A 27,471-nucleotide genomic window follows, 5' to 3' on the forward strand; every position below is an offset into this window, starting at 1 on the left:
CCTTAGCACAATACATTTTGCACCTAGAAAGAAAGTCTAATAAACAGACAGGCGTTCCAGTTCTTCCGCCTGCTGAGGGAATTAAGCACAACTAAACCCTGTTAAGAGTAAGAGCCATTCTGAGGTGGGGAGATATACCACTGAAGCCAGCTATGTTGTTTTAGTGGTTGTATGGCTGAGGTGCACGACGAAAACATAGGGAGGTACTTTTGTAGTTGGACTATTGTGATTAGAACAGTGAAGGGAACAACAGTGACAAATAGATGTGAAAACTCATGCAGTGCTCCGGAGTAGCAGTCTCGCTCTCAGTATCTTGGCACATCTTCTGCCTGTTCCTACGGAAGGTCCTGTTCCCCACGGTATTCTGTGTCAGCCCACCTGGTTTGAAACAGATAAGTAAGATCTCTCTTCTAGCACTTTCTTGGAATGTAAAGTGTTTCTCAACAATAGGCCTTTCCTCTTGCCTCTTTGAAAGGCCTGTTCTCTCTCGTGCTAACAGTGCTGGGCAGCGAGCTTTGCTGCTGGCTTTTTATTTTTAAATACCAATTTATATTATATAATATTAATAATAGAGGTTTGGCCCTTTCCTGCAAATCAGTCCTTCAATCTTAGTGTGAAAGTTTGTGCATTGTAAAACAGAAAGCATTTGCCCCTCCCCCCCCCCCGTTTTTTTTAAGGTAGTATAACGCTGAATATTTCTTGGAACAATTGTTAGTAATATACATACTTATAATCAATGCTGAGGCTCATGCCTCATATGTAATTGTAGCTTGTATGAGCCATAATTAAGTACCTAATAGGTGAGATGAGGTTATAGCACATACATAATTTGAAGTACAGCATTTTCCTTAATTTCTTAAATTTGATTTACAACATTGTTAAAATAACAATCCTAGACAATAAGATGAAGTTCACATTTGGTGTCATCTAACCTTATTTCATGTGTCAGGCAAGAGAAGACCCTATCGCAACACTGCCATAAACTTATTTAACTTTGTCATAAAGTTATCTAAGCCTGCCGTAGTTTTGAGGTGATTATCAGACGCTGGTTAGTCCCCTCTCAGCCTGAGGTCTCTGCCCTCGCTGAGCTGGCCCTGCCGGCATCGCCCTTCCACACCGTATCCACACCGGGCGATGCTCACCAGGAATCATGGTGCAAGTAGTGTGCAGATGTCCCTTTTCTTTGTTTTTGGTTTTTTTTTTCCCCCTTTCCTGGGAAAAGCAGTGTGTTTGGGTACTTGGCAAATACACTAAGCCATAGTTTTGAATGTAACTTTGTAATATTAGATAGAAATCGTGCTATTTCAGGAAACCTTTAAAGTGAGCTATTTTCCTTTAAAACTGCAGGGGTTTTGACCTGTTATACCTGTGTCTGGCTCGTCCCTGAAGTCAACATCCTTGTAGATGCACACGGACAGCCTTCTGTGCGGTGCTCTTAGTACGTCTGTCAGCAGCACCCTTCCCTCTGACTTAGCAGGTGAGCTGATGGAATGATACATGAGCACCCCATTCCCAGCCCCGTAAGGTCAGGCCTTCCTGGCAAATAACATTAAAACTGGGTAATAATACTCTCGCAGGCCAAGGGAGACGGCTTCAGGTTCTTCAGACTTATTCAAATGTCTCTACAACCTTGTTCAACAGCTACATCTTGTCACTTAGACACCAATAAATGAGCTTAACGTTTTGCCAAAGGAAGCTTTCTGCGTGATTCGGCTCTTGTCTTTCTGCTGATTCACCCAGTACGTGTAAGCGTAGTTATTTTGATACAGTTGGACTGTGTACTGTGCTGTACACATATTTTCATGAAATCTGTCAAATGTCATTTTAAAGTCGTTAAATGTGCTCGGCAACAAAGCAGGCAGAATTACAGAGCAGTACGCCTTTTGAGAGCAGTTGTAAACGTGTCAGAATTCATTCTGGCGTTTGCATGTAGGCTTATCTTTGAATAGCATCCTGCTGTTATGATTAGCGATTGCTATCGTGAATAAAATCTCTTTGGTTTCAGCAATAAAATAAACCAGTTTATATATAGAACCCACTGTTGAATAGGACCTTAAATATTTATTTCCCACTCTTCTTGCCAAATAATCTTCAAGGTGAAGCCTTTCTTCTAAGGAAACAATTCCAGCAGTAAAAGCCAGATCTTCAGGCAGTCGGGGTTTCAGAAATGGAAGTCAGCAGCAGAAAGCAAGCTATTAATGTTACTTGTCTCCATAAAACATCATTGCAGTTCTGTGAGCTTGAAATGATGCAATTGTGTCTTCCTGTGATGAGCTTTGTGGTGACGCCAGTGGCGATCGGCGTCAACCACGGTTTCGGGTGAATTGGAAACCCCAGAGGAAGTGGCTGGACATGATGCACCAATGTGCCACCTGCTGTGTTTTCACCTAAGATTTGATCTCGGCATTTTTAAAAACAGTAGTGTTGACATGGAAGTTTATGCATTGATAGACCACTCACAAAAACCAGTTTCTTCGTGGGATTCGGTAAACCATTATATAAAACGTGAACTCCATAACTAGACATTGATTTTTACCAATGAAATTCAGCAAGAGAAAGCAAAGCTTTTGCCTCCTAGGCTCACCATATGAAGACTTTTAGGCTTCCGGAGGATTGGAATAGTTCCAGTTAAAGACTAACAAGCCAAAATTTAGAAATAGTTGGAATTAATCTTTGATGAGAGGGGGAAGAAACGTTCTCTTAAAGAGGGTTCTTGGAGAATTTTTGTTTAGGTAAAAGTAGTATACAAGAAAGCAAAACCCTTTCAAAGTCAAATAAATTCACAGCTTCTCAGAAGTAGCCTCATAAGCGCAGTAGAGAAAGCTTCGAGCAGTGCATTAAAATGAAATACAGAGAACTAGAAGAGAGCTTTTACTTCATAAGAGGGTTTGCGTAACATAGTGAGACTAGCAAAGGAAATAATGTTAACAGCCTTCATCTCCCATTTTTATGAGAGCCTGGATGTGTGGAATAAAACTCTGGGAGAAGACAGCAAGGAGGGAGAAGAAGGTTCCCTCTAAGCAGTTGAACTTAAAAATTGGAAGTTGTCTTAAATCATGGGTCATCTTCCTTTCCGGTTAATATGGTATATCTTTGTGTGAGCCAAGAACATTTGGTTTGCTGCTGGAATTTGACCTTAAAGTTTCTTTGACACCAAGTCTCATGTATTAGGCCGTTCAGTTGTGCTTCAGGAGTTCTCTTAAGTTATCATTATAAATTTCTCACATTCCATCTGCATGAATAGATAGGACTGTGCTAAGTCTGCTATTAATTTTTCAGGGTGTTTCATTCCAGATAAATAAAATATTTAAAGTGAATATTTTTTTCCAGCACCTGCAGCTGCTCAGAAGCACAGCACAGTACACACAGCTGAATCCAAGCAATAAGAGGAACTGCTAACTTAAAATATTTTCAGTGCCAATGAGCTTCAGGAATTTTGTTGTTCTCAGAGACCAGGTAATTTCTAAGTCACTGTTCTTTGAATACTTCAGTTCCTGTGTATATATTGTAAAGATGTACTTGTACCTCTTATGAAATAATCACCTATTTATATGAATTTATTTGACATCTCGATTAGCTTGTTGCTCAGGCTTCTAATTCGGCATACCTTTGAGTTGCCTTGATGTCTGCACTCGCAGATAAGCTCTTAGCGTGTATTGCTTGAGCACTACTTGCTATTCGCAATTTTAGCTGCAATTTTCCAGTGGTTTGGGGTGGTGGTTTCTTTTGCATTTTGGAATTCAAATGTTGCAGTCCAGAACTAACGAAGCCCATCTAGAGACGTGTACTTTCTTTGTAAGTGCTGGAGGTATGGGAAGTGCCACATCTAGAGGAGCTGATAAGCTTCTGGCCCCAACAGAAGTGTGCCCCTTCCCTGAAATTTTGTGACTTCACAACTGCTCATATACAAATGTTTCTCAATAACAGCTTTAGTCTTTTTTTTTTTTTTTCTTATCAGCATGTCTTGATTAGCATGACTATGCAAATCTGTGGATACATTTGGTGACTCAGTTTCATTATATGGATTTACATGTGCAAAAGGAGAAGTTTGTTCCTGGCGTAGCGGTGCCTTGATTGCCTGCAGCTGCTGAATTTGCATGTGCCTTGGATTGTGGTCATTTGTAAAAATGCAGAAGCATTTATTTAAAGTTCATAAATAGCTCCTAATTTTCCATTTAATGGAAAATGGTTTGAACATGAAACCAAGAAAACTCATTTAACGAGTGTCCAACGCGAGCTAAGACCCATGTCGCAGGCATCAAAGCATGTTTCGTTTGCCTCCGTTACAACATGGTTCTTGACATCCCTTCTCTTGGCGCACCAAGCTTGTAAAACAGTCTACGTTGTAGTACTCCCTTTGATCAAGTTTGCAGAAAGGTGTCTCCAGGAAGGAGAACAACTAGATTTAACTCATGATCCATCATGGAACTGGTTCTTTCTCCCTCTGTTATCCCTATGTACACTTTAGAGACCATCATTTCGCTACTGTCTTATACTCTTACTTGCCCTCCCCATAATGTAAACTTCAACTTTTTTATATTCTGTAAATGACATTGTATGAAAAATTAATACCTGTAAAAATTCAACTGAGGACTATTTGTTTGGATTTTTGTGTGGAGAAGAAAGTCAAAGAAAGGAGTGAAAGAGTGGTTGTTTCTGGAGCCCACAGCACTATTTCAGTGCTTGATATAGAACTGTAAAGTATTTTGAACTCTGTTGTTGAGAATCCATGTGTGACATAAATCAGAACTGTTAACCTCCTCTCATCATCGGGAAGGTTCAAGGCCGGGTTGGACGGGGCTTTGAGCAACCAGGTCTAAAGGGAGGTGTCCCTGCCCAGGGCTGGGGGGTTGGAACTAGATGATCTTTAAGGTCCCTTCTAGTGATTCTAAGGTTGAAGCACACAGGAAAATGGTCTGCTCAAGGACCCTCTCAGACCAGGGGCAGAGCTGAGAATAAAACCTGTGTTTGAGTGGAGTTCATTGCTCGGTCTATGACACTATCACACCGAAGAGAGAGAGGGTAAATGGAACATGCTGACATAGAGTTAGTAGTCATGCAGTGATACAGCCTGTGATACACAGCGCTTGTCGACTCCCAGAGACACATTGCCAGCTTTCCGTAGAAAAGCATTTCCCTGCAATGTTAAAAGACTCAAGCTATTGAAGAAACTTGTTGCAAGTCAATGGTCAATAAACCAGCACCTGTTTTAAACTTTAAAATAATAAGACTACTTCAACTTTCTAGCACATCTGAACATTTGAGTGCATTTCCAAGAATCAGTCAAAATTCCCCTTTCCTAATGAGGAGTTGTGCATGAGAAGAGCAATGTAGGGCTCAGAAAGAGAAGAAATGTGCTGGTTTGTGACAACCTGCACTGGCAAGCATGTGAGGGTGGCACTGCGGAGAATCTTGCAGATCAAGAATGCTTCACTGCAGCGGAGCCAGGCACGCTTAGCAGGGCAATGCCACAAGGCCTGGTGTTTCCGAAGCTGATTTTTTGGAGTTGGGTGTGGAAGTTGGTGTTTTATACCCAAGAGATGTTCTTATTTGCATCGCATCTAGAAGTATTTTACTGTTAATACAATAGAATTCATGACCCGTGTAAATGGGAATCTGATTCCATTGTGCTGCATCAGCAGCATTATATATTTCAAATGAAAATATCTTTCTTAATCTGATGTATGACAGTCTTGCCCAATGATATTTAAGTATTGAGCTATTTAAGTATCAAAACTTGTTATCTGGGATAAACTCCTGGTATATGTGTTTACTTCCTGCTTTCTTCTTCCTCATTTATTTAGATTTTTTCAGTGGAGGGGAAAAAAAAAAACCAAACCGAAAATGTTGTGGCTGATTCATCAAAGAACTTAAATATGTATCTAAAATTATGCCTAGTTAATTAGTTCCATTTAAAGTTGTTCTACTCAAATGCATAAACTTTTTAGCATATTGCTGTTATATACTAGATCAGGGCTTTGAGAAGGAAAGGAGATCCATATGGAAATTATTTAACTGCATAAAATTTCAGCCTGTAATTCAAAAGCCTCCTGCTAGGTTCAAAGCCCAAACAACAAAGCTTTTTTTCAAATAATTAGTCGGTATGTACGTATTCCTGAAGGATTTTGAGATGTTTAATCCAGCAGAAAATTGCTATCTGGTGGACAACGGGGAAAAAAGCATGACAAAATTTTACTATTATTATTTTTAAAAATGTAGGCAATTATAGCGAGACAAGAATAAAGCAATATAGTTAAGTAATGAGAGGAACGGAGCTACTCAAAGCTTCGTGTGTAGCTCATATGAACTCAAAAAAATAGTATTTCTCCTGTCAGAGTCAAGCAGTAAAATAATTCATTTAAATGGTAGTCTTTTTATCATTTTATTCTTACTGTAAGTAGTCAATGAAGTGGCACTGCTTGCTTATGAGGTGGTGGGCAAGTTCTTACAGTTGGCAGTGATCTGCAAAGTGGGTCGGTAGCGGTTTCCTGGGCTTGAACCGTGTAGGCAAGAGTTCGCTGCCAGCGCCCTGTCTCTAATGCTCCTGGAAGATGCCGCCTAGATGGTAGAGAGTCAAGTGTAGGTGCCGCAAGGGTATTCCCTCCCAGTTTAATCTCATTGTTTGTGCCGTCATGCGGTCAGGTTGTGTGTCTGTGCATACAGAGGCATCAGGAGAGCGAGGACGCCTTCCAGATGGAGATCACTTCAGGCCAGTGTACGGCCCAGAAAATCACAACGAGCTCTGTGCTTACATAACAGCTCTTTAACCTAACATCATTTCATTGTCGCAGTGATCCAGAAAGGATGAGGTGTGTAGATTTCTGCTTTTTGTCTCTGGGGTTTTTTTTCCCCCATTTGGATGAAAGGACAACACTAGAGCAGTTAAAAAAAAAAAAAAAAGAAAGAAAAAAAGAAAAAACTAGGTAACAACGTAAAGATTTCAGCAGCATTGTCTGCAGAATAAAGTGTCTGCCTAGAGGGGAGAAAAAGAATTAAAATGAATCCAAAGTTTCTGGTGGGCTAGGTTTAATGCTATTAATAAATCTAATGAGGATGTAATTGGAGTGGTTTTCCCCAATTTGGCTTATTAAAAAAAGGAGATACAGGTAAACTATTTACTGCTATTTAAAATTTAGTCCTCGAGATGAGTGTATGGGCAGCCTGTTTCACATGTGAAGTGCCCAGGCTGGTGCTGGAAGTGCCCCGCTTTCCCATCGGAATGAAGGTCACAGTGGGGAGGAGGAGGAGGAAGGGTTACAGAAGTTTGGCTCTGAATTTACTGCTGAGACAGACAGTGTTTACTATGGCATAACAATCCCATGTTAGCTATTCTTTGGTAAAATTCTTGTGGGGGTTAATCTGGATGGAAATGCAAAATTCTCCCCAGAATAGGGCAAACACATGTAGCATTATTCAAGGTTGGTTCTTGACATTCCACCTGAACTATCTGCCAAAAGAGAAGTAAAGGCTGCTTGATTACATGTCCCTCTTGCAAAGAGTAGTGTCGCCTCCACATACTGCTTTTATGGATACGATGCTGTGGAAAGGGGAATCTGTGTTGGGCTACACTGGTCTGTATGAATTTACCAGCTTGGATGTCAGCATTCTGTTGCAATGACTGGTACATATGTGTCTATGGGACACCTGGATCTGACCCAATGCCACATAAAATTATATCCTTGGAACTCTTATAATTCTCGCTGATAAATTCCTGACAGAATCTGGATGTCTGATTGTGCAGCACACATGCACCAAGTGTGACATGTTAGATGACTTCTCATCCTCCTCACGTACAAATCTGTGTCGTACAAAGCAATCCGCAGGATCTTCCTCACGTACAAATCTGTGTCGTACAAAGCAATTCACAGGCAGCCGAGGACGCTGTGGAAACACGTGAGCAAAACTGAGCTCTAAAGCATGACTTTCCCCGCAGACGCTGCGAACAAACAGTTCTAACCCGGGTTGTTGTTGTTCTATTGTTGAACTGTTATCTGTGGTAACCTTGAAAATAATTCCGACGGTGGGGAGAGCTGCTGAAAAAGACCCTGACAGAAGTTATTTGCTTCCCACATGGATGTTGTAAATACGCATGCACAGATAAAGTAACCTTAAGTGAAGGGTAGAAGTCTGGCTCATTGTAAGCCAGTGATAAAACTTTCAGGTCGGAATCTCACAAAATAAGCCTCAGAGCATTGTATAGAAACGATAATATGAAGATAATTTTTAAAAAAATAATTGAAAAATTCTGGAGCCATTGATGAATAGTGTTGCAAAATAAATGCTGCAACCTTGAGATATGAAATACTTCAATATCCCATTTCCAGAAGCGTTTTTAGAAGTAAATCTTAGACTGTAGAAATGTAAGCTGTGTCCTCTGTTCTAGAAGGCACGGTATTATTGTACAGTGGATACGGCAAATTGGTGAGGTGTCAGACTACATCATAGCAACTGAAGAGCTGAATCCACATATGGGTTGATGTAGGCGTTGCAACACACTCTTAGGCAGTAATGCAGAGATATCTGACGAGTCTGTCCTGTTCTCCCAGATGGTGATCAGGCCGCTGGGGTCCTCAGTGGAAAGCGAGAAGAACTGGTGTTATCCAGCTTTATTCACAGGCATCATTTCAATAATGACTAGAGAGAACTTCTCTTCAGGTGGCGCATCCTTTTGGCAATCTACAAGAAGGTATTTCCCGCCCCATTCAGTTAGGTTAGCAAGACAGCAAACAAATTACTATATTGTAAATAATATTACCTGCAGAGTTTTTGAACTGCAATTTAACTTTGTGGGTTTTGCTCTGCTGGCAAATTTACAAGCCCTCTGGGGATAACTTGCTTTAGCTTTTTGGTAAGTTTTTTGCAATGAGGACGTTTCCCTGCGCACCATTCAAAGACGCAGTGACAATCACCAGTGTAAGGAAGTATTCGTTACTGCTACGGCATGGCCCATGCCAATGAAATCTGGTGCCTGCGTTAATCAGCCTTGCATAGTACGCAGAAAGTACCTCTTCCTGATTAGCGTTCAGATCAGCTGTATGAACACGCAAGGAACAAATCATTCTAATTACAAGGTATTTAGAAAGCTAGTAAGATGGATTGGTATTTGTTGTTCTTTGAACTTTAGAATTATTCTGATAATCAGTATATTGTGTCTTTTTTTTTTTAAGGTCAGAGAAAGTTCAGACTCTGCAAAGGCATCTGGAGTGGAAATCCCTAGCCCACGTACTGCCAGCACCTGTGGTGAGACTTGATGTGCTCTACTGAATGCTTTGAAACCTGGTGAAGAGCATTATGAAAGAACCAGGTGGTGTTTATTGCATGAGGCCTCTAGTTATGTGATATCTTCTCATTAAAATGTAATGAGGAAGGATTTGTCCCCTCTTCAGAATGTTAAAGCCAAAGTACGTGTCAGCATTCTCTGATCTCCACAGTGCTGCTACATCAAGTTCTTATTTTGAATGGCCTTTCCCCTGCTTATTTAGGATTAATGTAATACAACTTTCATTATATTTTCCTTGTTGATTTGTATTTATCTCCCTTTTCATGAACCATGAATTTCTACTAGGAGTTCCAGAATCATAACTTCAGATAATCTAGCTTCGACAATATCTAAACACTAGAACTATAAGCACCATGAATGGTCAATTAGTCCTCCTTGCCATGCAAACGAGGATAAGGCAAATCTAGACTGCTCTTGATAGATGCTTTAATTAAACTCTTAAAATCTCCAGAGAAAAGGAGTGTCTCCAGATTCCTCTGTTTACCCATTTGCTGGAGCGCTCCAAAGGCAGCCTGTTGGAACGCTGCACAGTTACTCACACCTTCCATCGTCCCCTTTCGTTTGAAGGTGAGTCCCGGGTGCTGCTTCACCAGCAGTGCGCTTGCTCACTCCTCTGTGGGACACCGCGTACGGCGTGCAGGGAGCGGGAACTCACCAGCCATGCCATCAGCACAAACAGGCAGCACCACATACGATCTCCCATGTGTCCCTGAATCTACCCCAGCTCTGCTGCTGTCCTGGTGAGACAGGTGGGGAGGAGTGGTCGCTTTTTCTGGATTTGGAGGGGTGGTTGTTTGGGGTTTTTTTTCTGCTTAGTGCTCAAATTGCATTTTCTCTTCTACAATTTAGAGCTGACTTCTTGTATTCTCCTCTGTTGTCACGTAGAACCATCAATATTGCCTTGGATGCTGACTACAATGCTTGGAAGGCTGACTTTCTCGTTCTTCTCTCTCCTAGCATAAACAAACCTATATCCCTTGCTTCAGATTTTAAACAGTGTGTGTTTCCTACCACAGTTATCACTCCCTCTGCAATCTTCACTTACTTTCAAAGCCAAAACCAAGATATAGCACTCCAAATGATGTCTTACCTCCACAAAGGAAACACAGAATAATTACTTCCTATTTCTTGTGCACGGATCTTCTCTCAACACAGCCTACTGTCAGGTGCTTTACTCTGAGCTGCCAGAAACTCCAGATATATTTTCCCCCCAGTATTCTGTGAACACTTACTCATAATTTGGTATTTCCCATTTGCAATATTTTCCATTCTTCTGTGGAGAGTTTTATCTTATTAACATTAAGGCATCTATAATAGATGAAAAAAAATGTAGTTATCTCATGAATATATCAGTAAAGGGCTAGAAGGGAAAGCGATGAGGATAGTTGACTTGAAATCAGGGGGTTTCTCAGAGGGAGTAGCAGATTTATTTCAGGTGTCAGTGGGGGGATTCCTCAGAAATAGGAACTGCCCGTCCGCGAGCTTTGCTCCTGCCCTACCACTATGACCACACAACTCAGGCAGAGGCTTAAATGAGCTGCTTTTTCTTTCTTTGCTCTAAATTTGTTAATTAAACGGCAGTCCATTTATTAACCTGGAACCAGTACCTGCTTTGATTAGAAAACAGAACTGTGGGTTTGTTTCAGTGAATTTCTTCTTTCCCCGCAGTTCAAAGTGCTTCGACGATGATAAACCTTCCGTACAGTCTAATCCTTGCAGAACGCCTCCCCTGCTGTCTTTGCAAAAAGAGTGAAGAAAATCAATGTAGTTAGCTGCAAGCCAGTCTTCCTAACATTTTATTCTTATCTGTCCCTGTAGTTTCCCTTTTGTTCCAACCGTTTAAAACAGCCACAGGTAGGAAACAAAGCCGCCGAGTGGAGCTGGAGAGGCTGACTTTATAACAGGCACTGCTCTGGTTTCAGCTGCCCGTTTCTCTGGTGTGACCAGGAAGCTCGGCATCATTTGCTTCCTTTACTGCACTATCACTCTGGAGTGCCAGCTCGGGGACGCAGGTCCTGAACCCAGGAATTTTTTTCTGCTTTGTGTTTGGAAATATAGTCAAAATAAAATTAAGCAAAAACCCAACCAACCAAGCAATCGGATCCAGCCTCAATAGCACAGACAGAGCTAAAGGCCTTGAGAAAAGCTGCAGAAAGGTGGGGACAAAGGCACAAACACCTGCAAACCTGGCCCAGAACTGTGAGGCACCACTTTTCCATGTCTGTTTTGCAGTATTAATAGACAATATATTTGTAGTATCTGGAGGTATATATTCATACATATGTATGTACTTGTATGTGTGAACTTACATGTTTGTCGTATCTTTTGTGGTCTAGGACTAGACGGTACCCCTGGGGTCACTCCACCAACAATATTTCATATAATCCCTTTTCAGAAGGGAACGTAAAGCAAATGCAAGGACTGTAAGAAAGGAATTGATGGTTTTTGTAACAAATAGTTATTATTTCAGTAACTTAATTAACTATAAAATACTACTACTTAGGATTTGAGTATTTCTTTATATCAAGGCAATCAAAAGTCATAGATATCAGTAATAATCCTTACTGTGCATGTATATACATATTTTTCTTCCTTTAAGTTTCTCTAATAATGTAAGTCATGAAATCATAGCGAGTCTCAAAACAAAAGTGTTAATGCTAAAAAGCTCTAGAAGTTAATACAGGGCAGCAGATACTGTTTATTTCTTTTGATATAAAAAATAACAATAGCTAAGTGACGTTGCTTGAGTGCTTAGTCATCAGCAGTCTGTTGGATGACTTTTGCTTCCACAGGCTTAAACAACTGCATGTTTTATAATATGTAATCTTTAAGGCATTTGAGGAGGAAAATGAAATTTATGAGGGGATCTAGAAGAAGACATGTTTACATACTAAATATGGAGCTGACACTCAAATCCCCATTCTGCTCCTTTTTTTCATGGGCTTCATAATGACATGTGAACAGCTGCAAAATGGTTGAGATTTTTGCCAGTACTTAGAATAGGAATTAAAGTTTCCAGTTGCATTCTTTTTTTCTTTTCTTCTTATTTTTCCTCTTTTCCTCTTTTCCTTTTGTAAAAGGAGTCTTCTTAACAGTAAGACAACCAAGGAGAGCTGAGTCCTGAATTGCTTCTTTTAATGTCCGGCTCTTAATGTTGTTGCTTTCTCAGAATTTCCATTGTGTTGGACTTCTCCCCCCCACACTGTGCACCACCACTGTTTTCAGTTGCCGCTGAAGCATTTTGCTCATGGTTCTAACTTCCATCTTTCAGAAAACTCCCTTCCCATTATAATTTTATTGTGGTTAATAACAGCACATCACTGACATTTCCTTAACAGCAATGTCTTGACTTGTCACATAAAAAAAACAGTGACCATGTGAAAATCCTGGATGCCTCCTCCTTTCAGGTACAATAAGCATGAACACTGGTCATACACTGAGGCATTTCATATAAATTATTAAACTTTCAGGGCTCTTACTTTTCTGGTTTTAGAGCATAGTGTTTGTGAGCTTTGGAACCAAGGGCCTGGAACTTGTCTTCACAGTTGAGATATAGAAAATGAAAGAGCCACACTTACTTGCTCACTGTGCCCTCTAGAAATAGAATAAAACAGTGTTTCTGAGCAGGAAGTGAGTTTCATATTCTGATATGCACACTGATATTGATTATATAATTATATATATTTCATATACATATAGTAATAATATTTTTGTAATACAGAATTCTATATGCTTCAGCACACAACATTAACGAGTTGGCCTGAATTAGCTGTAGTCCTGTCCAAAGTTGCTGGAATTCTAATCAATTCTCACTGAAATCAATGGAAATGTTTTCACTGATTGAGGTTTAGTTATTTTAAATGAAAGTATAATCCCATCGGTGCTCATTTGCAGGTATTTACCCAGACATTTCCTTACCATAGTTTTGTATTTCCTGTGTTTTGATTTGGGGTGTAAATGTTGCATTCTTTGGTTTTGATTAATTTGTATATGTGTGTCAGAATTGTGGAAGTTTCTTACTAATCTCACCTTCCTAATGATAAACGTTGGAAGGAGATCAAAGCAGCACTGAATCTTTTGAAACGTATGGCTTGCCTCGATAGCAGCATATCAGCGAATGTCGAGAATATAAAAAATTACGACACTGTTCTTCCTCATGTCCAACAACTTACTGTGAAATAAATAGCCAAAAGGGATTTAAATTAAATCCTTCAATGCAACGGTCAAGACAGAAAGTACTGAAAGGAATGGGAAATCCATTCTGGCTGGTAGAATCCTCCTTAATGAAAATTGCTGATTCACACTCGGTGAGCAGACAGCTGCGAAGATTTAAGACATTAAATCTCACCAGCTGTTAACCACCCTTCAGCTGGCACTCGTTGCCCGTGGAGTAGCGAGAGCTGGCACAATGCAACCTATGCCCAGGCTTCAGAGACTCACAGGTGGACTTTTCCAAGCAAATCCACCATTCTCGATGGTTTCAATGAACATTCAGTTTGTAGGTGAGTGTACTTTGTACTCTGTTGGGAATCAGCACTAGCACAAGAGCAGGGCAGATAAGCAGGGCTCAGGAGTATCTTGAAGGGCTGCAGCAGCAGCAGTTGAAACTCATTTCTGGATGGGCGCTTTTTTTTTTTTTTAAATGGAAGTGACTACAACTAAACTGGGGAGCCTGGGGCTGCAGTCCCAAGACTGGCGGAGTTCTCCTGCCATCTCTGCTCCAATGCTGGTGATGCCACCCAAGTACACATTATTTTTCACTTCCACTCTTGCTATAAATAGGTAGGAAATCAATGCTGGATGCCAGAAGGGAACATCTGTGTTCCTTGGCTATTTAATTTATTTTGGGCTTAAAATTCAACACAAAAACTCCACAGAGACTTTTACTTGCTACTTTTTTATTTGATTCCATAATTCTTAGTTTTCTTTAGAAACAGAAGAGAGAGGGCAACCCCTCACCCCGGAAAAAGGATCATTTTGAGTATGGGATCTGAAACGAGAGTCAGTAACACACTGAAGAAAAGGTAAAAAGATGGTCAAGTAGTATTTCAAAAGCAAGGGCCAAAATTCACAGCTGTTGCAAACCTGTAGTTTGTTCAGTCTCCTTCAGTGATACTGTGCCTCTTGCTAGTTGTAATTGGTTTCCTTTCACAGCAGACTGACTTTGCGTGTAGAGTGAGCTTAATGTTCATGATAATTAACAAACCGTACTAGGAAATTCACAGAATTCACAGAATTGTTAGGGTTGGAAGGGACCTCTGGAGATCATCTAGTCCAACCTCTAGTCCAACTAGGAAATGCCCGTAAGATTTCTTTTGCATCCTTCCTAAATTCACTGAGGCTTTTATTCTAGCCCTATAGTGTAGAAGAATATAAGACAGACTTTCCAAAAGCACCAAACAGGATCTTGAGCCACTGATTAGTTTTTCCAAATGAGTTAACCCGTAACAGAACTATCCAAACCCAAAGAGCAAGCATCAGTGAGTGTAAGGTCAGGACAGTGAAATCAAGGTGGCAAAGTAGGATTCTTTCAAACTACTGTAAGCAGAAATAGAATAACTAAAAAAGGTGATAAATTGTTCTGCCTTCAAAAGGGAGTTTTGGTAGAAGTTTTAATAAAATAAGTTTACCACGAGATGCTCAAGTTCTTCTCTAGGCATGGAAACTTCAAGAGCAAATGGAAGAAAAGATTCCCATTACAAAGGAGAATATACAGTGAAGGCTATAGAATCATAGAATGATTTAAGTTGGAAGGGCCCTTGAAGCCCATCCAGTCCCACCCCCTGCCCTGGGCAGGGACACCTCCCACCAGCCCAAGTTGCTCCAAGCCCCATCCAACCTGGCCTTGAACACCTCCAGGGATGGGGCAGCCACAGCTTCTTGGGGCAACCTGCCCCAGGAGCTCACCACCCTCGGACTGAAAAATTTCTTGCTAATACCTAATCTAAATCTGCCCTCTGCCAGCTTGAGGCCGTTCCCCCTTGTCCCTATATTGCAGGGAAACAGAGCGTACAGCCTTTCTGACCTGCTCGGCAGTCTTGCTAACATCAGAAGGTCCAAGGATACTTGAAAATGATGGTGTAAGCTTATAAATATTCTACCTGCTTCACTGAGTATTCTAAAACTGCCTTGGGCTGCTCATTTGCTGGTTGCTTCAGAAAACAAGAGTCAGTAGCAACCACCAGTCATCTGCCAAAAACCATCTTGAATGGGGTAGGAAAAAATTGTAAAAATGAGGACAAAACAGCAACCTAAACCTTAACAAGCATTGTCTCTGGATTGTTTTTTTTTTGTGTGTCTGTGACCATGACACCTGATTTTGCAGTTCGGGAACTTTGCTGTGATGACAAAACTCTGCCCGTAATGGGGAAGAGTTCAGAGATTTTCATATTCTGTTCTCTGCTGGGAGAACTGGCCGCTGGCCATGCTGCTCCCTTACTGTAAACAGCCAAGACAGAAAGCCGAAATTATGACAATTTTTGTTTTCTGTTGGTCTTGTCGTCCGTCCCGTTCCCTCCCCCGCACGCCCCCCAAATGCTGTGCTAATCTCATTTTAAGCTATCTTTTGCATTGTGTTCAAAATACACTGGAGTTAGGGAGATTATTCTAAATGCCTGCTCCTGAGCACCAGATTTCGGTATAGTCATGTTTTACATAGGGAAGATGCCAAAGTGGTAAATCTGTCCCCGAATCCCCCAGTCAGGGGAGCAGCGGGTCCCTCAGGGGAGCCCCTTCCCCGGGGCCGGCCCTGCCCAGACCCAACAGCCGCTCCGGTGGGCTCAGCTTTCCCTTCCTACATACGGGAACAAACCTCTGTTCATGCAGCCCCCGCCTGGGCCCTACGAGAACAGGAGAATTGCGGTTAAAATGTGCTGTCTTTGTGCCCTTTGGCTTCCTCCTGAGTAAGGTTTTCAGCCACGGGATGATTCAGCACTTCCACCTTCTTGTGGGCCGAGTAGGAAACTCGCCATTTCAGAGGGTTTGCTCCTGGGTTTTTTTATGCTGGTTCTCTGAAAATAACACCTGTCTGCTTTCAAACAGCGGTGTATGCTGACACTACTTCAGATTTGAGGTAAATATCGAAGTTCTGTAGAGGAAAACATACATTCCATCTACACACTCTGGATCGGCCCTCTGTGGAAGCTGTGGGGAGGCAGACAGTTAGTACCTTGGGGGCCAAATTGTAGGAATGGTTTTTCAGAGCTTTTTTGAGAGTTACTTCTCTGACCACTACTGCCTTAAGAATTTTTTAGAAGCATTCATGCTTTTGATGTATTACTCTGCCAACAGATCGCAGAAGTGGAAGGTATGAAATAAGGATTTCAAACAATGTTGCTTCATCTTTCCCCTCTGGTTTTTGCAGAGGTTACAGTGCCGGTAACCTGTCTGCGTTGTGCCGGTACTATCGCTGGCTTTGACAGAGTGCTGGCAGGGGACAATTGCTTTTTTTTTTAAAAAAAAATAATACTGTAAATAACAACAGGAGCTACAAACAGATACAGGCACTGTGAAACTCAGTGTTGTACTGTCAAATTCCTATTTGGCTCCACAAACCAGAAGGCGAGCAGCTCTGTCTGTGCCCCACAGCCAGTAGCATGGTGAGCAGGACATGTCTCAGCTAAACAGGAGGACGTGGCAACGATGTCAAATCCTGCCCATCACTAGGATTTAGCGTGAAAGTTTTCTGTGTTCATCCAGGTTTCACAGGCCTTCCCCTCTCAAAAAATAAAAGAAAAAGAGGCCCGAACGTAATGCAAGCCAGATAGAAAACAGATAGGAGAATTGAGCCTGGAAGGGGCCTCAGCAGGCCCTCCTCTAGTCAAAGACAGAACACATAACCTCTCTGGACAATCTCATCCAACCCTGGACTCTCCTTGTGGTGAGCAAGTTTTTTCCTATGTCCAGCCTGAGCCTCTCTTGCTTTGGCTTATGCCCATTACCTCTTGTCTTCCCACCGTGGAGTACTGTGAAGAGTCTGGTGCCATCTTCTCAATAACCTCCTCACAGGTATTGGAAAGCTGCTCTTAAGTTCCCCAAATCCTATCTCCATCAGGCTGAGCAAGTCCAGTTCCCTCAGCCTCTCATTATAGGGGGAAGGGCTTCAGCTCCCCACCATCTTAGCTGGTCCCCTGCTTAACTCATTTCCATGTTGAACGCTATGCTCTTCTTCCTTCCCTGATGCTGGACTTCACCTTTTTAATTAATGGACTCTGTAAGGTTCCTAAAGCTCATTATTTCAGCCTATCTAGATTCCTACGAATGATAATCCTGCCCTTGAGCAGATCAGCAGGTTTTCCCCTATTTGGTGTCATACGCAAACCTGGCAAGAGCGTACCCTGTCACTTCTTTCATATCTCCATAAAGATGTTAAACAGGATAGATGTTAACACAGACCTCTGAGGCCTCCAGGTGGAATGCGACCTGTTAACCACTATCTGACCCTCATCATCCAGTTTTTATTCATCTTGTTGTCTACCCATCCAGTCCTCACTGTCCCAACTAGGAAACAGGACAGGGCTGTCACTGTAAGTGACAGTGGTGAAAGCCTTGCTAAAGTCAAGGTAAGTGACATCTACTGCTCTTCTCTTGTCCATTAAACACAAAGTAAACAAAATACAGAATTAGAATTTTGTTGTTTGCAATTACAAATATTTTAATGAATCACTGACAGCTCCTGACAGGCAGGTTTTGGCTATGCTTATCAGTGGGCACTAACCAAGGAAAGGGAAAATATGGGCAGATAAAAAAAAAATAATAAAAAACCCAGTAATTTCATAGATGGACATGTAGACTATTATGAACCATAGCATGAGTAATACTGGCACAAAGCTCACACTTAGGACTTGTTTCAAGAGAGCCGAAGAGGCAGGAAGGTCTATTTTGAGACAAACTTAGGTTTTTTGCTCTGTCATCTGTTCATAGAATGCCACTCTGCCATAAAGGAATTCAGGTTCAGTGAGCTGAAGAAGTGGATGATGTTGAACCACTGGTGTAGGTATTGGGCCAGTGACTTGGATTCTGGTCTCTGCTTCGAGGACTGATTAAACAGCTTTTGAATATAATGCAATACTCAGTTTTTGTGAGTTGTGCAATAGACATTCGAGTTGTACAGTACTGTCAAATTAGGATATTTCTGGGTCTGCAGTGGAGGCAGAATTCTGACAGAATGTTACTGTCAGAAAGCAAAAGAATAGTTGCCTGGGTGAGACAAAGTTTGAGAATCATATTCTTGGAATTACACATTTAAATTAAGCCTAAATTCTCTCTTTTTCTTTTTCTTTTTTGTTTTTTTTTTTGTTGGTCTAGAGCCAAAATTAATTCCTGAAGCTGTCATCCCCTTGGACTTTTCCCAGAGATGGGAAAAAGCAAAACCTTGACGAGAAATTATGATGAGGAGCCTGGATCTGCAGGAGCTGTGCAACTGCAGATGGCCTTGTGGAACCTACGGAAGGTTAAGCTGCATGTAGAGAATACAGGTAGAAACTCTGTTGTCTTGTGTTTTGTCTCATTAAGGAAAAATTAAAAAGGCAGGATGGAAAGGAAACAACAACAAGTCTTGCCTGAGACTTCTGTTGGATTTCCAACGTTGACCTTTGAGCACCAATATCTGTTCTCCTTTTCCACCCTGAGTTTTGACCGGGTAGCAGCTCTGCTTGCATTGTCTAACATAATAAATTACAAATGAAAAACAAGCTACCTTGTCATGTGGCCTTATGGCTACTTGTTCATGTTCAATTATAATTAGTGAATTTCCATTCCTATCTAGCTTTAATACAATCTTCCCACTAACGTGTAAAGCTCTCTGCCTATTCTTTTCTCTGGTAACTACTTCACATTCTTAAGTATGCAACTATGAAGCAGAGAACAGAGAACCCTTGTAAGTCCTATCAGCAATTAACCAACTTCGACACAACAAAAAGCCATAGTTGTCTCAATTCCATAGCAGAATACCTTCAAAATCTTTATTTTAATAACAGTATAGGAATCTGATTGCATTCAGGATGTATAAGCATAAATTCATTTAGTAACAATGATTATATAGGAAATGGAGGATAGCTTAACTATTTTAAAATTCAGGATGTTGTTAAATAGAGGAAAAGGAAAGTTCCCTCCTCTTGCTGGAGTTTTTATTTTATGAGGTGGGAGGACAATAGTGTAAATACAGATCTGACTTTACACAGACTTTCTAGTCAAGTGCTTTATGTTAAACTGAATTGCATTTAAAAACTTCAGGTTTATGAAGGAATTTAAAATTTAAATAAGAAATTAATTTAATGGGCTTTTGCCATCGGAGGCCATAAAAAGTGCAAAGGTTAATGACATGAGAAACAGAGGTCTTCACATCCTGATTAAACCAAATCCTTTTCCAGTCTGTTTCCTGTTCTCTGTGAGGCATCATCACTTTTACTGTGATCTGCCAAGGTTACTCTCTTTGTTCTTTATTACCCTTTGTGATGAAAATACTGCACTATTCTTGTGTACGCAGAGCTTCTGATAAACGCTCTGTGGTTGTTTGGTGCACAAGGAATGGAGAATTAAAGTTTCAGTCCTGAAAGTTGCGGATAGTGACACCTGGCATTTTTACCAAAGGAAATTGGCCGATGTGCTAATATTGCCTTTACTATGGATCATGCCTGATAACATCATAATCCGTTATAAAAATCTTTCTAAAGAGAGGTGTGTTGAATCATTTTACTACTGTAAATCTCAAATTATGAAGACTTTCTCTGCACTTCCTGATCCCAGTTTGAGTGGGATGGTTTTTTTGCTTTGCATCCAGTTCGGTGACAAATTGTAACCTGTGTGTAATAATAGCCCGTTTTACACTACGCTCTCCTCATCCCATTGCAGTACATTGATAATAGGATCTACGTCTGCTTCTACCTTATTTTCAAGTCCTAGTTTGGTTGTTCACTGTATTCTTTTAGAGAGGAATTAAAATCCAAAATATCTGAAGCAAACCATAGTGGACTTATACCACAAGTGGTCAGGAATAATGAATAAAAAAACCACAATACCATTGGTAACGGCAGGCTAAACACACTGGATAATTCAAACTTTTTTTTTTTTTTTTTTAAATGAGCATTTTCTTGAGGAGGTTCTACTTGGCTGCAAAAGCAGGGAGATTAACCTCCGTGGTAAGAGAAGGATTTATTTGACTACGTTAATTTCTTTATTGGCATTCTTACATGAATGAAGACTGAATAACATAATTAACTGGTGGCAAAAATGTATTCTGAGCCATCTTCTTCTTGCTTTTCTCCTATAATTTGTTAAATAATATAATAAATAAATGTAAAAATATGAAGGCATCTACTTTATGTTTTAAGAACAAAAAGTTTTCAAACTCTACGAGAAAGCGGTGGAAACTAAGGGTACTTTTATGAAGTAATAGTTAGCTTTTGTAGAGCACTTTCTGACAAAGAATTTACAATTTCCCAGAAGAAATGGAGTCAGGGAAATGAAGCATGTCAGAATTCTCAATCATCGAATGACAAATTCAAAGCATCTATTAGCATGTAATAGATGAGAGTAGGACTGCAGATGATTATAAATACATTGATCAGTTGGTAAAATGATCTTTTAACTATTACATTGACTATTCAAGTGTATTTTATTAATTCTTTCTAAACCAGGAATGAAATGGATACTTCTTTACTACTTCTTCAAGGTGTTCCCGTCCTTTAAAGTATCCTTGGATTTCTGAAGTGCCTATTGATAATCCTTTCATGTGCCCAAGCGAAAATCTGAACACTGATAAGTGTTTATGTGCTAGAGCACCACATGTTTTGGGAGATAGCTCAAAATAAAGCGTTGTGTGTTTGTACTTCTGAAAGCCTTTCCAAATTAGTTTCTGATGCAGTGATGGATGAGCGCATTCTCAGTGTTATTCTGCATTAAAAAAATCAGTTGTAAGTTTTTCATAATCTCATGTATGAAGCGTATAGAGACAGATACAAAACACAGTGTATTAAGTGTTTCCACAAGATGACAGTGAGAGAAATAGAAAGAGGATTACTTTTCTTGTTGGAGTAAAGCATCCTCAGTGTCTGCAGCCACTTGACCCAAAAGAAAGGATTTGCGATTACTTTCCTACCCACACTCCCCTCCAAAGTTTGCGTACTCTTTAACTGTGGTTTTTTGACGTTGCAGTAATGTCCTCTGCCAGGTTTATTTCTAGAGGGCATCACTCTGTCTTTTCAGTTTTATTTCAGTTTATGACAGAAAGCCTTCCTTTCATACAGCACACTGCACGGCGTCTGGTCTGCAAGGAGGATTCCTAGGCACGTGGTAATAGGAATAAGGAGCTTTACTCACTGGGAGTAACGCTTTCTGAATTCAATAAAGATAGCTGCCACTGCCCGGTTGCTCATATCTGTGCCACTATCTTGGGAGAAGACCTAAGGCCTCGTGCTCAGCAAAGAGGTGACCCAGGGCAGCAGGCAATAGTCCACCAAGGTGTGAAGTCAGTAGCACGTGTAACTAGGAAGATGTCTATGAAATGCTGCTCATAATTGCAAACGGCTCTTTGGAAAGTTATTTTAAGGCTTTCAGACTGGGAAGAAGATATACTGGGATGACAGGTGTAACAGATGCTTGTTGCAAGTACAAACTGGGGTAGCACTGAACACGCGTAAGAGAGCTCCGCTGGCATAAATCGTTTTCCCCCCATACCTCTGTATCACTTCACCTCCTTTATACTGCTCTGTTCTTTCTCCAACACATTACTGTGTCTCAGGCAGAACAAGTCAGGAGGCAGAAGTACCTTTGCTGCAGAATGGAAAAGGCAGATTTGTTCTCCAGGCTTTGTCACCTGGAAAAAAATTGCAGTTTTCTTTGATGGGAAATAATACAGAGAGCAACAGAAAATCTGCCAACCGTGGCAAAGACTGTAAGTTATCAATGGCATGAGCAGTTTATCTGTGACAAGTTATGAAGAGAATTAAACACAACCACTGGGGCCCACTGCATATGAACTCAAATCTTGATACACATCTAAATCCCACCTAATTCATAAAGATCAAAAGCAATGTATTTAAACCAGCAACAATAAAAAATTATTAATTCCAGGCCTTCTTCTAACGCAGGGCACGGGAAAGAATCAACCAGAATGGACCAGGGGCAAACAACTCGAGGGTATTGCTTCTGTATTTTGTATAAATATTTCACAGTGCTTGTCAATACCTCATTTTATGTCGTTAGAGCTATGCTTTCTTTGCATATAGTGAAGAGTAATGGATACCAGATAAAAAATTTGTGGGAAGGAAGCTTATGAAATGAGAAGAGCGAAAGACCTTTTTCATTAAGAATTCCATTCCTGAAGGGCATACTTAACTCAGGGGATGGGAATGGCTTATTCCCATCCCATATTATCAACAGGTCTGTTGATAGTGTGCTGTTAGGACAAAACCCTTTATTTCACAAAACGCTTGTGGAAGTGAAGTACAGCTTCTGTAAGAGTGCTAGGAAACCTGCACTAGGATTACGGTAGCACATCCAAAATCTTGCCCCACACCATCAATAATGAAAATGTAAATGTATAAATATGTTGAATGTGCATTGTGCTTCACAGAGAACATGCACTGAATGCTATTGGTTGTTCTCAGGTGCAAATTCTATTTTAGTTATAATTGTTCTGGAACAGTTATGACTGGAACAGAGAGTACTGGGAAACGGAGGTCATGTCCATATGGGATATCTCATCAAACGTGAAAGAGAGGGCCCAAGCTCAGAGGGAGCGGGAGTAGAGGAGTAAAGGTGTCACAGGGAAAGACTTTCAGTAGAACAAGTCGGGAGCATTGATCCATGTCTCCATTTGTCCTTGCTGATCCTCCCTACAGGTGGTAGGAGCCTAATTTGCCTTTGCCCATTGCCATCTATCCAACCAGCTCAAAGCCTGGAGTTGCTGTTTCAGTCTACACGTATTTGCTCATACGTTGCTACTGAATATGATTATACTGCCTTTTAATAAAATTGCAGTAAGAGGGTGCCTCTAATTGCTTGTTGCGGAAGCAGGAGCCTCTGATATAGAGGAAGGAAAAGAATGTGTGTAATGGGATGAAAAGCTGCAGCAGCATCACTTTTTGGTGCTTTGGTCAGCAAGGTTATTTAAAGTCCTAGGAAGAAACTTCTTAAAGTTACAGTCCAGCATTGGTAAGGGTACCGCTGTGAATTTCTTGACTCTGCCTTGCAGCCAGCATGAATTGTCTGATTATTGGTGTTTAAAGCACAGCATTGACATCAGAATGTAGTTGCTGCATTAGGCCCATTTCTAGTCAGTCACTAGACAGTTCTTTAAGTTGGAAAGAACTTGAAATAAATACTTACTTTGGCTTTATCCAGAAACGTGATGTATTTCATTCTTTCCCAGTACCTGACCAGGCGGTCAGCAATTACACTAATAGTGATATCTCCATTATTAAAGAATGTCTGATCTAACTAATATTATTAATTTAGATGCATCTGGTATAATTTGTGCTTTCAGGACTTTTTACGATCGTACATATGATTTTGTCTTTCCATTGATTCTTCCTGACTCCTTAGACGTAATGTCTTTCTTGGTTGGCAAAATGCCATTTTAGTCTCCAGGCTTAAATTGTTTCACTGTTTTATAGCAACAATGGCAAGTTATAATTCTAACCAACAATGGGAGTCTGTCTGGTGCTGAACCTCCCACTGCTCTCTGCAAGAGCGAGGCTGCTCTGGCTGTAAAGTATCGCAGTGTGTTACACGGTGCTCCCAGTAATCCACTTTTGGCGCATAAGCAAGCAGGGGTTTTCCGATAATCCATTCCAAGTTTTCTTGGAATCTTCATATTTTGGAGATTTATTTTTTTTTAAATAAAGGAACTGTTATGATAGCCAGTTTGTTATTAAGCTATTATTAAACTAGCTACAGAAAACTATTTCCCTTTCACTTGAGTTTTCATGGATTTTCTTGTCTTGCTGATTTGACATGCATTTGGTTTTAATGATGAGACTTATCATGAACTTGTCACCTTTTGTCCAAGAGTTTTTCCTTTTTGCTATCTAAGCTTTTTGAGAGCATTTGCTGAAATGTGAGATTGAAATTCAAGTTACTTCAATGCCCTTTATAGCCCCTGTAAGTATTAATTATGTTTCTTAATTGTCTTTTTCAGTACTTAGGCATTTCATAGATTGGGAAATAGAGATTTCAAAAGGTATGTCTTGTTTCTACCATACAGTTTGTTGAGAGACGGAGAAGTTTCTTTCTTCATAGGAATTTAATTTTTATTGAAGTCTTTAAAAACATTATTATTTGGTTAAAAAGCTACACTTAGACATCTCAGTTCTGAAATGCTATCATCTTGTCTCATGGGAATTACAGATCACGCCTCTCATTTGCCTGTTCTCCCATAGGGCTGGCTACCCTTTGGGTACCAGGAGACACCGTCACACTGTAATTCCAATGCCCTTTCTTTTAAGTTGATTATTATAATCGATGCTCATATCCATTAAAAATTCCTCTTATTCCAGCCTGTTTCTCTACATGAATGAAGCTATGATACATCTCAATTTCCATGGCAGCCAGCATGCTCGCTGTCTTGATTATTATTTACGTATTACTTTTAGAAATGTGTGTTACAGCTGAGCAAATACTTCTCAAGTTCAACTTCTACAATCAGACTAGTAACATTTTCTCCTTGCAGACTCTGGTTTGAGCATATTCAGCACTGTTCTGCAAACTGACTGTATTTATTCCAAGCAGAATTTTTTTCTTCTAGTATATCTCATGTTTTCCAACTGAAAGAAGGCACAAGCATTTTGGTCTCAACAGTGAAATTCTCTTGCTTTCTGGGCTTTCATTTCTGTGAAGAGTTGTGCTAGTAAATAACTGCATTCATTCAGATTCAAGTAGTTCCTTTCAGAGATCTCAGCAGAAGATGGTCTCAAGGGGCATCAGTGACTCCTCTAAGTCTACTACACTTAGCTGATGCTACAGGAGCAAAGATTAAGGAATCAAGGTTATGCTTCCCAGACGCCAAAGAGCTTGATCAGGATTTTACTGAATACAATTATCTATCTTAGTCTTCAGTTCAGCGGGGATCTTCTCAAATATCACCCAGAAAGAAAGCAAAAACAAAAATGAGGAAAAACAAAGTATCAAAATATGGATCACTAAAAATGGGGAAGGGGAAGAATCCAAGACCTTACTAAAGTTTCAGATTCTGAATTAAACAATTTTAGAATCATATATGTAATTTTTGAACAATGAGGTAGAGATTGGGTGGTATGCATGCACATTTATTTATTGCACACATACCGTATGCATAATAAGGCACCTTGACTCAAGCAATAGATATAAATATTGGCTGCTTCTTTTGTTGCAAGTGTCTGTCTTGTGAATATTCAAGTTTCTTATCCCATTCCTGGCAAATGTAAGTTTATGCATCTGGGAACAAATAACATTTATATGGTGGGAATGTCTGAGTATATAATACTCCCTGCTCTCAATATTCTGCTAATTTTAGATTCATGAAAACGAACAGGAGTACTTCTAATTAAAAAGTTTTTATGGAGAAATACACCTTTTTATATTGCTATATGAAAGAAATGTGTGTTTCAAGGCAGTATGCCTGCTTGTCATCTTTTCTGTGCTTTTGAATGGACTTAAAGGACCAAATCACAAATCTTGTGCCACGTACCAATGTTGATCTGAGAACGGTGTTGCACCTGTTACAATATTTTCTTATTATTTTTCACACTAGTAGCATAGTTTCAAAGATTCTGCTGTTATTTGAGTGTTCTACATGATAAAGTAGCAAATCCAATTTTTATTGAAAATAAATGATAGCAAGGGAGTGAAAATATCCCTAGCAGTAAGTTTTGGATTTGTTTGTACCGAAATTACATATGTCAAATGAAATCTGCTGGATTGCAAAGAACCAGTTAGAGCTTTAAATTCAGTACCTCAGAAACCCCTGGTAGTAGGAAAGAATACTACCTGTAGCACTGATATTAATCTGACAAAGAGCAATGTTATGCAGTGTTTATTTATATTCACAGCTACAGAGAAGTCAGACTTTAAAACAGTGTTACTGTAATTATTGCTTTTTTCCCCCCTGTGTGTTCCCGTATCTCTCACTGCCTACTTTCTCTTTGAACTATAGCTGGAAAATGGTGGTAGATACTGTTGGAAGCATCTCAGAATGTTGGTTCTCATGGGCTTTGAAAATGTTCTGTCCTGAATTCAGCGGGGCTGAGCACCAACACCTTCACAGGTACTTAGAAAAAATTGGTACCTTATGAGGACTCATCAGCTAAATTGCTGGCCAATGTGAAGAGAAAGAAAAGTGAGATGTCGATAAGAATCAGAACATGGAGACTTTCATCTGCAATGATTTGTGACAGAAAAGAGCTAACCGGTACCTGTGAATTCACACCACAGACTCCAACACTGTGTGTTCACATCCCATATAAGCACTCTAACATCACACATGCAGTTCTCGAGTGAGTGCCTATCTTTCACTATGAGTATTTAGATAAACGCGCATTGTGTAATGGAATACCCACAATTTTCACTGGAGCAGAGGGACTGCATATAGACATAAATACGCCATACTTAGGGCCATGTGCAAGATCCTGATTCATTTGAGAGTGTAAATTAAGTTGAATATTTTTTCTTTAAAAAGAATGACCCAAATTCCATGACATTCCTTGGGAACACCCCATTTCCCTCCCATCCCATTCACCATGAAAAATAGTCAAGTCTCAGCTTCATCCAGTTGTGAAGAAGGAAAATGTTTAGGCTTGGGGAAAAGTAATGGATTTGGAGCCAGGGTAGGGGGGATGTTGGCCATCAGCTGTATGTGAAATTCAATTAGGAATTGCTTAAGCAAAAAGTTTAAGTGACCTCTGGGGAAAGCAAGACCAGCAATCAGTGAACAGGGCAGCAAGTATAGTACCATAGATCTGGTACGTTTTCAGAATTTCTAGTCATGTCTTTGTCCAAATAGTTTTTATGAAAAACTTTTATGCGGAGCCCCCAGAGACAGCTATCCATTCTTGTGTATCAGGTTTGGCATTAAAGCAGCCATGGAGGCACCATGAAAGCTTGATGCTACCAGATGATCTCTATTTAGCTATGATTTCCATGTCTCCAAGTGCCCCACGCCAGAAAGGAAATAACAGTTTTGTTCATTTACTCATCATTCAGGAAGCGGTGGGGAC

The sequence above is a fragment of the Charadrius vociferus genome, unplaced genomic scaffold (assembly GCF_000708025.1).
Source record: "Charadrius vociferus isolate BGI_N301 unplaced genomic scaffold, ASM70802v2 scaffold67, whole genome shotgun sequence".
Classification (NCBI taxonomy): domain Eukaryota; kingdom Metazoa; phylum Chordata; class Aves; order Charadriiformes; family Charadriidae; genus Charadrius; species Charadrius vociferus.